At 54.6% G+C, this 13,591-nt stretch overlaps 1 long non-coding RNA gene across 1 annotated transcript; it reads left to right on the top strand.

Annotated features, from left to right (window-relative positions):
* Positions 1-4,935: 4,935 nt before the first annotated feature.
* On the top strand, positions 4,936-12,918 carry LOC135323131 (uncharacterized). The gene is made up of 2 exons (XR_010384377.1): positions 4,936-7,687; positions 11,779-12,918. It is a non-coding gene; the product is annotated as an uncharacterized LOC135323131 (long non-coding RNA).
* The last annotated feature ends 673 nt before the right edge of the window (positions 12,919-13,591 follow it).

The raw sequence follows: 13,591 nt of genomic DNA, 5'->3' as shown, positions 1-13,591 counted from the left end.
CGACAACGGGGAAAATCTCCCCATGCCCACTGGCAGCCATACACTCTCTGTGGTTTCTGTCTGGGGGAACAGCAGCCGGGGGAAGACAAACACGAAGACGGGGATGGGCCGGTGCTGACCCGGACACTTGGTCCCTGCTCGGCGGGAGGCCACTGGGAACAGAAACCCTGCCCGGCCCTGAACCCACAAACAGCCCTTGGCTGGGATCCTACAGGGCTTCTGATGAGCACAGCCCACCCCCTGACACAGAAAACCCAACTAGACACACACAGGTGCCTGCAAGACACCAGGCCAGGCGCCGGGCACTCAGCTCCCAGGCTCTCTCCGGAAAACGGGGCTCACCGGGGTGAGGACACTGTGCTGGGGTGTGCCAGACCAGCAGGGCGGCGGGGAGAAGGGAGACGGTGCATCAGTGTCTCAGGGCGAAGCAACCCCAGGAACACACAGTAGGGCGGGACCCAGGCGCCACCTCCAGCAGCCACAACTTTGGGAAAGTTACCGGCTCCTCCAGGGCCGCAGTCTCATCACCTGTGAAATGAGGACAATCACAGAAAGCGCCTGCCCCCGGCCCAGCGACTGGATGAGACACTGCAGGTGAAGCACTTGGCCAGCCGCCCAGAGGGTGGTTAGGACGCACTCGACTCTGGCGGTCATTAAAAGAACAAGTGTTCTGTGCTTCAGTCCATTTAAGAAGCCATTTTGTAACGTGTGCTTGTGCATGCCCATGCAGGAACTGGGGGTGGAAACAGGAGCCAGCCTGTGAGGACCGCTGAGACACGACACCTGTCCTGGCTGGTCAGCTGGACACCGGGCGTTTGGCCCAAAGCAGGAGGCAGCTGGGGTCTGTCTGCGTCTTCTCATTTGTGTTAGTGCATTTCCTTGGGTGGTGGAGGAAGGGCGTGTCCATCACCCGGAGACGGTTCGTTTCGGATCATTGGTCTTTCTAAGGCCGTAATAAAAAAGTGAAATCCACTGCGTTTGCTTGTTATCGCTGTGAAACCCATTATTTCCTGGTTGTGACGATGGAATTCCACATCACGTGAACTTAAGCAAAAGTAAACAAGCAACCCTCCACCCACAGAAAGGGGATTTACCGTCTCACATAATTGGAGAGAACAAAGATGGGTCTTAACAGCTTCAGGCACAGCAGGATCCAGGCGCTTAAATCGCCTCTCTCCTTTTCCTCTTCACTGTTTGTTAGCTGAAAGCTACACTGTAAGCCCTCACTCATGACTGCAGATTGAGAGAGAGCCTCTCTCCTTCAGAGCCCACATACTGGACTTCACGGAGGGGTTCCGATGGCCTGGCTTGGTCACTTGCTCTCTCCTTGGGCCAATAACTCTGGACAGGGAAATAGGGCACCATGCTGGCCAGACCTGGGTCTCACATTCACCCCTGCAGCCGGAGGATGGTGTGGCCAGCAGCCCCACAGGACTCACGTGAGACAGAGGAGGACTACAGCAGATAAAACTGTCTACACTGGTGAGGCTTTGCAGGGGGTGAGTTGTGTACCCTCCAGGCACTCAGGGGCCGCAGCCTTTGTCCCGGCCCTTCACCTGCGGAGTTCATTGAGGGATCATACAGGGCCACAGTCCAGGGAGACGCCATGCGCTGAGTCAGGCACTGCTATTTGGGGGAAATTCCTGCCATCTTGTTTTCCTTTGCCTAAAACTGCCACTTCCGTGTTGGAGGAGGCAGGGTGGCAGGAAGCAGGGGTGAGCCGTCCAAAGACGGCTGGTTTGCAAACATTCCTGGAAGGTCAGCGTTGACATCAGCCGTCAGGCAGGACCTCTGGGAGTCGTTAACCCACGGAAACAGAGCAGTGAGGAGGGTCGGCACAGGGGCTGCGAACCGTGAAGACACGTCTCCTCCGTGAAGTGTGACGGTCCCCGAATGGACTCTGTAGTTGTTTCAGATAATGCCAGTGCCCAGCCCTGCCCTTTCAGATTGAGGGGACAGACGGCCGGGCACTGTGGGGTCAAGTTAAACGGCTTGCAAGGCCTGTTTAAGATAATGAATTGAACTGCTCCGACAGTTGCAGGAGCAATCTCAAAGTTGGAGAGCAGCAGTGTGCAGCGTGGAGGTGTCTCAGGGCCGGTCCGGGTCTGACCGTGCCCTGTAGCCCGGCCCGCCCTTTCCTGGACCACGGACCGCGCTACCTTCAGTTCACGCTTCTCCTAGCTCCTCCTCAGCTTGTTTGGACTCTGTGGGGCCGTTCAGAAGCTGCTGTTTGGCCCAGATCTGGAATCCGGAGCTGAGTCAAAGCACACGTCTGATTTCAGAACCCTGAGCCCATCCAGGCTCAACGTAGGAACGCACTGTGGACAAAGGTGTTAGTGGGTCCACAGAGGTAGGTTCCGCCTGGGAGCCTGTGACGGTGACTTTACTTGGAAACAGATGAAATGAAGGCTCTCAAGATGAGATCATCATGGATTGTCCCATGGCGGTGCCCTGGTAAGAGCCGAAGAAGTGACAGACGCAGAGAAGCCACGGGATGTGGCCACCGCTAGCAGAGCTGGGAGGGGCGGGAAGGACCCTGTCCTGGGGCTTCCAGAGGGAGGGCAGCCCGGCGACTCCTCGATTTCAGACGGGGAACGAGTCTGTGTGGTTGTCAGCCCCCGCTTTGTGTCTGATGGTCATGGCTGCACAGGTGGCCTTCTCAGACCGTGGGAGGGAAAAAATGACCAAAAGTGACTCGAGAAGAAGCAACTGCCTGGCCAGTCCCCAGCTGCGGCAGTCTTAGCCTCGCTCCCAGAGTTAGCAGCCGTTCCTCCGCATTTCCTCATTTCTTTTTAATGCTCCATGAAACCCAAGTACAGTCCAGACCCCAGGCACCTGGGCTCGCGTGGCCGGCTGACCCACCAGACCGTCAAACCCAGCGGAACAGCCCCTCCTGCTTCCAGATGCACCATTGCGTTTGTTCCTAACTCCACCTTGCTTGGAAGTTATTTAAAGAAGTTCTGATACAGCGAACCGAGTCGTCTTTTAACTGTTTACATACCACTTCAAAACAGGCGTTCTTCAAAAGTCCTTTGGCTGAGTCTGCCAATCTTCAAGGGCCCCGCTTTGATTGACTCAAAGCCAGGTACACCAGCACGGGATGTGAGCGGACAGAGACTGAAGGCTCTGGGCTGTTAGATAATTTCATCATTTCCCTTTAAAAAGCTCTCAGGAGTCAAATAAAACGACTTGGGGCAGTAGTTCTCAACTCTGACTCACCTGGACTCATTTGAGGAGCTTGGAAATAACAAGAGCAGTGTTTCAGCCTCTCTCCAGGTCAGTTCATCAGACTCTCTGGGGGGACCTGGGCAAGCAGCCGCCTGGTTGGGTAGAGCCCACCTCCCGGGCTCTGTGGAAGCCCCCCATACCAGACCTGCCCCTGCCTCCGTGCGGCCTGGGTCAGGCCTGGGCCCAGGGCTGGCAAGCAGGCATGCTGCCCCTGGCCTCTGAGTCGGGGCTGTGATGCCAAGCCGTAGGGCCCCGCAGGACCCCTTATGCAATGGGTGCGCCAGGCTCCCAGGGCAGCGTCCAGTGTTGACGATGATGGTGGTACAAACTGAGGACACAGACTCAGAGAGGCCAGTGACTCACCTGGGACCCCAGACCCTGGACAAGCAGAGCAGAGCTGGGATCTGCAGCTCCAGGCCGGAGTTTTAGGCGGTGTCCTGGGCAAGGTGGCCCCCAGGTCCCACTTTGTGACCCGCCAGAGCCTCTATGAGCGACCAAAAGTGCCTCTTTTTTTTTTTTCAAATTTAACATTTTATCCAAGCATCATATCCTTACAGAGAAGTTCACAGGTCCTAAGCGTGCACCTTAGTGAGTTCAGACAAAGCAGACCGCCCTGTGACTCGTCAGACTGGGGCCACCCCCCGCAGGTGGAGAAGGGGACCAGAGGCCAGACACACACACAGAGGTCCCTCTTGGGGGTGGGCCAAGGACCCCCACAGCCCTCTGCAAACAGCATTTGAATCAGGCTCACTCCAGAAGTTGGGGTCAGAGCCCCGGAGGCCCAGGAGCAAATGCATAGGTGAGAGGTCACCGGACGCTGAGACCAAATATGCTGCCCTGGGGTGTGCAGGCGAGACCTCCCTCGTGCCCCTTCCACGGGGCTACACAGCAAGGGGCAGGGGTGCCCACGCAGGGCTGCAGCACCTGGGGATTTGCAGACATGCACAGTTTTTAGTTCCGCCTGAGGCAGAAGCTCTGAGGTGGGGTCAGCGCTCTGCACTTTAATAACCTCCAGGCAGTTCTGACCTACGCTCATTGGAAAGCCACTGGTGCATGCAAGCATATGAAGCAAGTATTATAACCTGTCTCACTTCATAGCTGAGGAAAAGGAGACTCAGAAGACTTGAGCAAGCTGCCCACAGTCACCCAGTTAGTAAGAGGGACTAAATTAGTTAAGATTAGGTTCAGCTGTGAATAACAGAAATAAAACCCCGAAGAACCAGAAACTAAACAAAACAGTTTATTCTTCCTTCATGGTCCAAGACAGCTGCTGGAGCTCCAACCATTGTATCCACACTCCAGGGAGCAAAAAGGAGGAAAGGGAGGAAGGTCTTGCCCTGTGCCTTTAAGACACTTCCTAGAATTTTGTACATGACTTCACCTGGCATCCCTTCAATTGCTTCACTTCACAGAGAGAGAGGCCGGGAAGATGAAGTCCTTATTCCAAGTGACTGTGCTCACGGGTAAAACCCAAGGTTCCACGGCTGTGGAAGGTCACAGATACTGGGGACAACCAGGCGTCTCTGCCGCTGTAAGTCAAAGCTGAGACTGTTCTGTCTGCACGTTGCCTTTCTCCTCCTCCTTCCAGAAGTCCCACAAAGACCAAGCCTTCTGGAAAGTCTTCCTACTCCCAGCTACAACCCCAGCACCTAGAACAATGAGGGGCCTGCAGCAGGAGGTCTGTCATTGAAGGTAAATTTCAGAAGATTGAATTAGGCAGTATATTAGCTGACCGTGGGCGTGGGCTTCAGAATGTGCTGTTTATTCGGCCCCAGGCTTCCAGGTCGAGCCCAGCTGGCCCCAACGAGGATGACTGACTCTGACTCTGTTTCTCGCTGCTACCCCTGCCTCCACGAGGGGACCTGTGTCTTTGGGTTTTCAAGATAGTCCATGCCATTGACCAGGCCTGGAGAAGCCTGGGGGGGGGGGCCACCGCCTGGGGGGTGACTGGACGGGTAGGGTTTCAGGCTTGCGCCCCCGTCCCGTCCAAGCCTGGAGGCCTAGGAACCCGGGCTGCGGCTGGGGCGCCTCCCACCATGGGCGAGGCGTTCCAGCCCCTCCCCGCTCTGGGCTGGGTTTTCCCTTGTGAATGCAGGTTCCGGGAACTCTGGCCACCCTCCTTTCTGAGTTCCCGTGGGGTCCACACCCGCCCCTGGGCTGCCAACTGGGTCAGCGGTGTGGGGGCGGTGCTGCCCACACTGGCTGCTTCCCTGCCGACTCCTGCAGCCTCGGAAACCCAATTTCACCTCAATATCGACGTGTGGGCCGAGACAGCCTTGTTCAAAGGCAGACTATCCATTGTGAGCCGGAAGCAGACAATGGAACGGCTGTGTCGCTCCATTGCCACCGTCCTAATTACAGGAGAACACTGAGCTCACAGCAGTTTCAGACGGGAGCAAATCTTCAGAAAGGATTGTCCTCGTTTTCCCTCCACAGACAGGAAAGGCCAGGAGGCCTCCTTTACTTGTCGGATGTGTGGATTCAGGACAGTCCGGCCCAGCGCCTCCCAGGATTGCTGGTGCAGACGGAGATGAGGCGCTTGTGGGGTCCTCTGCACGCGGGAAGCAGCCCCCACCGAAGGGTCCCTGCCCGTTCCGCACTCACGGCGCTGCCCAAGCACCCCCCGCCCCCCGGCCCAGCTCCCCTTCCTTCGGGAAGAGGCCCCACCAGTCTCGGTTGGTCGGGGTGTCACACCCTGCATTCTCCTGGACTCAGGCCCCTGCACTCCTTTCTTGTCATCTCTCCCCCTCGAGGAGCATCAGCACCCCCCAGTTGTCTCTGCCCCAGATCAGCGCCAGGCACTTAGTACAGACGATTGTGTGTGGGTGGAGCAAATGCATGGGCGTCTGGTCTGGGGAGCACGTGAGCACATGGCTGGCTAACAGATTAACTGGTGTGTTCCGCATCATCGAAGTACCCGGAGCAGGTGCTGTGGAGGAACCCCTGGACTACCTGGGCACCTGGAACAGGAGCTGTGTGAGTCCCACAAGCTCACAGACCAGCAGGAGGAGTGGCCGGTCCGCAGCAGCCCAGCAGCTGCAGCTGTGGGGGCAGGAAACACAGGGGCCCTGCAGGCGGGGCTCCGGAGGAGGGGACACAGGTGCGCCGGCCCCGGTCGGCAGCCTCCTGCCACCTGCTCTGCCAGCTCGGGGGCGCAGCCCTGCCCTCTCCCAGGGGGGCCTCTGCTTTGGGCCTCGAGCTCCCAGCCTCAGGGAGGACCGCAGAGAGGACTCGCGGCAGCCGCATGCTGACAGAGCTCTGCCGAGTCCGGCTCAGGTGGGCACCTGGACTGTGCCATCACTGTAGGAGCTCTGGAACATCCCTGACATCTTTCTGGAGGTTCTCTCTGTCTCGTCTCACCGACAGAATCCCCATGGCAGCCCTGCGTGAAGGCGGCTGCAGGGGTCTCGCCTGGCGGAGAGAGCCCAGGGTGCTCCTTCCTTGAGGGATCGCTGAGTAGCAAACAGAAACCTCTGCCAGGCTGAGTCCAGCACGTGCTTATTAAAATCTGTGTACGTCGAGAACTTTTTTTCCAAAGCTCTTTTATTAGAACAAGAATATGTGGATTTAGAGAATGAGGAACACTTCTCGGACAGAGAGATGGTAGAAATCTGCTCACTCCCAGCAGGCAGGCCAGGGCCCAGTCCGAGGAGGGTCCAAGCAAGAACTGGGATGCTCTGGGGGTGAAAAAAAAAACCCCTCCAAAGGCAGAATGTATACTCTCTCTCATCCATCTCCCTGAGCCTAACCCTGCCGGCCCGCCCATCTCTGAGGAGCAGAAAGAGAAGAAAGGGGCTTTAGAAATGACCTCCTCGTAACAAAGTGAGGATGTCAGGGGTCCTGGGAAGGACTCTGCTCCAGGGAACCAGGGGGTCGGGACTGGCGGCTGTGCCCTGGCCTCCCCTCCAGGAAGTCAGCCTGGCCCCTCCCAACAGGGTGTCTCCGGAAGGAGCAAGACCGGGACGTGGGGAGCCGCCGGGTCCCAGTGGCCTCCTCTCCCCAGCAGCTCCGTGTGGATGCCGCTGTGAGTAGGGCTCAGCCCCCGAGCTCCCTCACCCTGCCGTGACACGCGGGGCCATCACTGAGGAGGAAACGGAAAAGGAGGACTGAGGCTGCGTTCACATCAGGCTCCCAGAACAGCGGTGAGGACCGAGCTCAGCAAACATCGGCCGTTCCAGGGCTACGGTCACTGCCGCTCAGCCCACTGACCCTGGGCCCCAGACCACAGAGGTGACCAAACCACCCCCAGCTTCGCGGCGTCACTGTGAGGACCACAGGGATAAAGCCGTAGGCCCACGCGCATTGTGACATGGGTGGTTCCGGGAGACTGGCCTTGTGCTGACGAGTGAGGGAGCCGGAAGGTCCGCTGTGTGCCTGAAACTTGCCAAGGGCACTGACTCGAAAGCAGGCAGGACTTGGGCTTCCTGGGAGCTGACCTGCTGACTCACCAGATGCACAGGCAAGTGGGGCTTTGTCCACGAACGTACAGAGAATGTCCGCTCTTTGGAGAGATGGAAGGGTCCCCGGGTCACTGACCTGTGCGTCTCCAGCCCAGAAGTATCAGTGGTTATGCCCACGGAGACATCACAGGCCAGTTTAACCCCTGCAAGGTCACAGCTATTGTGGGCGGCAGGCCTGGACGCTTGCCCTGCAGCCTGAGGGAGCTGCAAAAGCTGGACTCAGGCTGGAAGAGGGGGCCCCGGGCCCTGCTGACATGTGGCCCTGCAGCTAATATCCCAGGTTGATTCTGTGGATGATAAAAGGTTTCACAGAAGACCGCCTGGAGCAGGCCTTAGAGACCGATGTAGAAATAGGCCCAAAGGTGTTCATAATAATCACCACCTTCACTGTAAGTGTCTGACAATAAGCTTTTGATGGCTAAGGCATTCATTTCAAAGACATCCATCTCCAACAAACATGCTGCCAGCTGTGTGACACAGTTACTAGCTGCACAACCAGACAAAGAGACAGGCCCCTCCACCCGTGAAGCTCCCCTTTTAGAAAGCCCTAGGTGACCCAGATACCCGGCCAGCTGGCCACTTGAGTGACCCTGCTTTTCCCTTCCAGCACCCTAATTCTCACTCCTATGTTTTAAATTCGTGTCAAAGTGTAAACCCATAAAACCCTAGGGACCCCACCCTCGACGCCACTAAAGGCAGAACCCCAGGCCATGCTTTCTCTCTCTCTGACCTCACTGGTGGCCCTGGGTGTGCCACGTAACCTCCAGGACTTGTCAGTAATAAACCTTGTTTTTTCAGAGTTCTCTGATGGTTATTGCAGAGGCAATCATGATAAAAACCACAAGGGCTGGTCTGGCCACAGCATTGGTACCAAAAGGAGGAAAGTTTCTGGGTGCTTGCCGCACATGGTACGGGCCATGGTGAGTGCCCCAGGCACTAGCTGATTCCTAGCCGACAGCATCACCCTTCATAGGCTGAGAGCAACACAAAATAATCACTATAAGCACCACCATCACCACCACCATCACCACCACCATCACCACCACCACCACCACCATCATCACCACCATCACACCATCATCACCACCACCACATCTCCACCATCACCACCAGCATCACCACCACCACCAGCATCACCATTATCATCACCACCACCATCACCACCATCACCACCATCATCATGACCATCACCACTGCCAACCCTTCAGAATTTACTGTGTCCCAGGCTCTTTTCATGGATTAACTCAGTCAGTCTCCACAAGCCTCTGAGGTAGGTATGTTTGTTATTACCCGGGTTTACTCACAAGGAAACAGAGGTTACACATGTCCCCAAGTCACACAGCTGGTCAGTCGCGCAGCCGGGTCGTGAACCCAGTCTGCCCAGCTTCAGGATCTGTGAGCATTTGGCCAAGACCTTCAGTGAGAGACAGCTGCAAGGCTGCAGCAAATGTTTCTTGACCATGCTTTCAGAAGAACTTTTTGCTGCCCCGCAGTCTGCCCCGTGTACCACGGCTCGTAAGAGGTCTGGGCAGGGAGGGAGGGAGGGAGGGAGACTACCAACCGCTGAGTGCCGGTGGCCGGTGGCTGGCCCGGAGTGAAAGACTTCAGCAAATCAGACAGAAGTGGACTCTCCCCTTCCTGGGATGTGTGGTTTCTGCGACACCTATCCCAGCTATGTCGCTGGAAACCAGCCACCCCAAAGCCTAGTGGCAGAATGTCATCCTTCAGTCGTGCCCGTGGACCACACGGGTCAGGCCGAGACAGGCAGCAGGACGGCCATCTCTGTCCCGCTCGGCCGGGAGGCCTGCGGGGCAGAGGCGACTCGCTGATGCCTCGACTCACAGCCCAGTGGTGGATGCCGGTTGGTGTCTGGGACCCACGCCAGGGGCCCGGCCACATGGCTCCTCCACCGGGCCCATCTGGGCTTCCTCACCACATGCTCCAGGATTCTGAGAGAACCAGAAGCGGTGTCACTTTTCTTTATTGTGAGGAGGAGTCCAATTCACAAGAAAGAGAAAACAGAACAGTGATTCCAGGGCCTGGAGTTGGAGGGGAGGGAAGGCAGGGAAGCTGCGGTTTGGTGGGCACAGAGTTTTAGATCTACAAGACGTAAGCGTCCTGGAGATGTATTCCAAGGCACCGTGAGTGTACTTTACTGAACTGTACACTCAAAATGGTTAAGAGAGTTAATTGTATGTTGTGTTTTATGGTTACCGGCTGGACCACATTCTCATATTTCAAAACCTAGAGTTTTATCTGGTGACCCTGGTGACTGACCTCTTGGTGGCTTATTCGGGAATTCAAGGCGGTACTACGTTGCCTACCAGTGGTTTAGACCTTGATGAAGCAATCCTGGAGGAGTGTGTGTGAAGGCAAGGACACGTCTTCAACACTCAGTTGAAGCACCTGCCGTCCGGCTCGCCCTGGCTGGGCACCTGCCCCAGGTGTGTGAGCAGAACGGCTCTGGTGGGAGCTGGGCACCCGGCCGGTGGCAGGCTAGGGGGTGCCTAGAGGCACTCGGAACGTTCCAGACCTAGTACCTTTGCCCTTGGGCAGAAAGAGACAGCGGAAACCAACAATAAACAATTTTCCTTTTTAAAAAGTTTGAGACTGAAATAAGATTCCAAGACAGCCTGAAAAATAGGAATCCCAGAGGAAATGAAAATTGCTGCGTTTCAATAAAAATGGCCCCGGAGGGCCCTTGCTTCACTACACCCCTGCACCCTGCCGGCCCCTAGGCTGCCAGGCCCGCAGGCGCTCTCGGCTAGAGCCGCTCTCTGTAGGGATTTGCTGCTTTGCTCCTGAGTTTAGTTTAGTTCAGTTGTTTTGGGGTTTGTTCTTTTTTTTTTTCCGCAGGCATGCATCCTTTTGTTAAAAACCGTGTTGTATATAAATATTAGCTTAATGGGCAGCCATTCGTGGCAAATTGTGAAGAGGGAAAAAGCAGATTACAAAACGACATGATCCCAAATTTGTTTTAAAAATATATATACATTTAAAAAGTAGGAGACAAACAAGGAAACAAGCCTAGATACCTTCAGGTATTTGAAGAAAGTTTTTGTTTTCTTTCGTGTGCTTTTTTGGACTTCTCAAAAATTCCTTCACTGCATATTTTTTTGGTAATAGATTTCAAAATAATAAATATTATTTTCATAATTTCAAAAATTACTTAAGGAAATTACTATTACGAATGCATGTGTGGGCTGGTAAGAGAGTGGCCTCTTTTTCCCGCCTAACCAGCAGCCGGATGCTGGCCTGTCAGAGCTCCGTGCCTGTGCTCTGCCACTGCTTCATGTCGTGGCTGCAGTCTCAGCGTGGCTGTGCGTGACCAGGCATTGCATCCCCGCTCCAAGAGGAAAGAAGGAACTAGCAGCCCCACTCGCGTTTATTTATCCATTTTTCATAGAAGAACAAGTTTTTCTGGAAGCTCCACTCAACAGGCCTCTGCTAGTAGATCGATGGCCACGTGGCCAGGTGGCCACCTGCAGCCAAGTCACCAGCGAAGGGGAATGAAATGACCATGACTAGTTCTGCTCGAGCACATTGCATCCTCCAGAGCTGGCGTGGAGGCTAGGGAGAGCATGTGTAGGCAATAGATGGTATTTGAGCCCCCAAAAAAAGTTTTTGCAAGAAATGTCCACGTTGCGCTATAGATTATTTCAGTCTCTCCCCCACGTGCTCACCCCGCCCCCACCACGAGACCCCAGGAGCAGCGACCACGTCCTGTTCTCTAACTGCACACGTGGCAGGCTCCAGGGAATGGTCGCTGAGCAGAGCTGGTGTGTGGAGGTCGGCCGGCCGTCCTCCCCCAAGGCAGTTTTAAGAGCGCCTGTCCCTCCTGCGCCCTGAGCGTGGCATCTGCCCGAGAGGTGCACGGAGGGAGGGTAAGTATCTCCTCTGGGGAAATCCATTCTTGGCTCCCGCCAGACAGCCTCGTCACTCAGGCAACGTTCTGCTTCCCTGCAGGGCTGATGCTTCCTGAACCCAGCACCAGTCCTCACAGCCCCCGCGTCCTCGGCACCTGATGCCTGGCCACGCACGGGGCAGGGCTCCACCCGGGTTGACTGTCACCCTTGTCTTCCGTCACCAGGGCAGTGTCATCCTGATGGCGATACGTGAGTCTGGTCGCCCGGGACACCAAAACAAGAGCTGAAATGCAGAAAGTGCAGGAAAGAGGACGCAGCAACGGGACTCCATTTGCTCTGAGTTCTGATCTGCTTTTCCTGGGTCACTGGCTAACGTGGAGCCGTGTGTGGACAGCTCTCAGGATGTGTCACCGCACACACCAGGAGGAAGAACAGGAAAGTGCCTGAAGAAACAGGTGGGAATCACACTTTTAATGCCGTTCCCTGGGCCCCAGGCTCCAGGCTGTGCCTGACACTGGACCAGACGGTGGTCTCTCACCCACAACACCTGGGCGGGGAAGGGGACCACTGAGATGTCCACGCACACAGTGGCGGAAGGACTCACGCGAGGTCACAGAGCTGGTACTTGGCAGGTACAGGGTTGGAGCCGCCAACTCCAGACCTGCCCCTTAGGGGAGGGCTCAGGAGGTGCCCCGACAGCCTGAGATCACACAGTGAGGGGCTGCCTGGTACCGGTGATTGCTGGCTTCCGACCTCCTCTCACCGGTTCAGGTTAACTTTGCCCCGTTGCTCCTTCCCCACTGATTCTTGCTCTGAGAAAACTGTTCAGGAGAAAGCAGCTGAAAGACAGAAAAAAACTCAGCTAACAGAGAATTTGAATAAAAATGACTTAGTAAAGAGATCAGATGGTGTAAGGCATCAGAATAATGACGAACCATTTTAGACAAAAACTAGTTCCTGCAATGGATGGCCTTTCATTTTCATTATATCAAAAGCTGGTGGAGGTCTGGCGAAAATAAGAAGGACTAAGAATTAAAGGAAAGCTCTTTGGGGGAAAATTCTGAGTCTGAACGGAATACAGTCGAACTTGTGTGCTGAAATGTCCCAAAATAAGTGCTTCTGAGAAATGAAGCACTAAAGTAAGTGAGTTGACTATGTATAAAAATAGATATAAAACAAATTTCTTCTGTATAACAGGGAACTATATTCAATATCTTGTAATAACCTTCAATGGAAAAGAACATGAAAAAGAGTATGTATATATATGTATGACTGGGACATTGTGCTGTACACCAGAAACTAATACATTGTAACTGACTGTACTTCAATTAAAAAAAAATAAAGTAAGTGAGTTGACACACTGAGCATAATATAGCATCTGAGAGTAAGGCGAGAATGGTTGAAAGGAATAAAAAGAAAGAAATCAAATCAAATTCGGACAGAAGAACGGCAATTCACAAAATGGATCTGAGGAACGGCTTCTTCCCTGCAGTTTGAGCCACGCTTCGCGGCTTGGGTGATCTGATTTTGGGCACATGTCGCACGATGTTTGGCCTGAACAGTGATTGCTGCCTCTTTTCTTTTTTTTTTTTAACTCACAAAAATCAAAGTATCATGTAGCTTTTCCAACCTGCCTGAGGCACTGGTTAATGAAAGAAAAGGATGAATCAGGCGTAAGAGCATAGCTTTGATGAAGAAGCCCCGATCATTCAATGGCATGATGGCTTTAACAGTCCTCACGAGGTTTGGCTGATGGAGAAACGACTATTTTCGGACATGAGGTAGCAGAAATGCATCACGAACACATTTGTGGGTGTTTGTGGCGTAGGTCCTCCTAGAGCATCTGAAACCTCAGTTCTCAGATGCAGCCTGGTTCCTGTGGGTGTTCTTATAGTAACAGTTTGACAGGGAGTCATCATGCGGAGTCATCATTTTGGGGGGTTTTTTTGGAGAAATTTTTTAAAACAAATTTAAAAAAACTAAAGCTTCACTCATGCTCATTGCATGTCGGGCCCTGGAAGCCCTCTCCAGACACTG

The sequence above is a fragment of the Camelus dromedarius genome, chromosome 16, assembly GCF_036321535.1.
Source record: "Camelus dromedarius isolate mCamDro1 chromosome 16, mCamDro1.pat, whole genome shotgun sequence".
In the NCBI taxonomy this organism is placed as follows: Eukaryota; Metazoa; Chordata; class Mammalia; order Artiodactyla; family Camelidae; genus Camelus; species Camelus dromedarius.
This window is presented reverse-complemented; position numbering and strand designations above follow the sequence as displayed.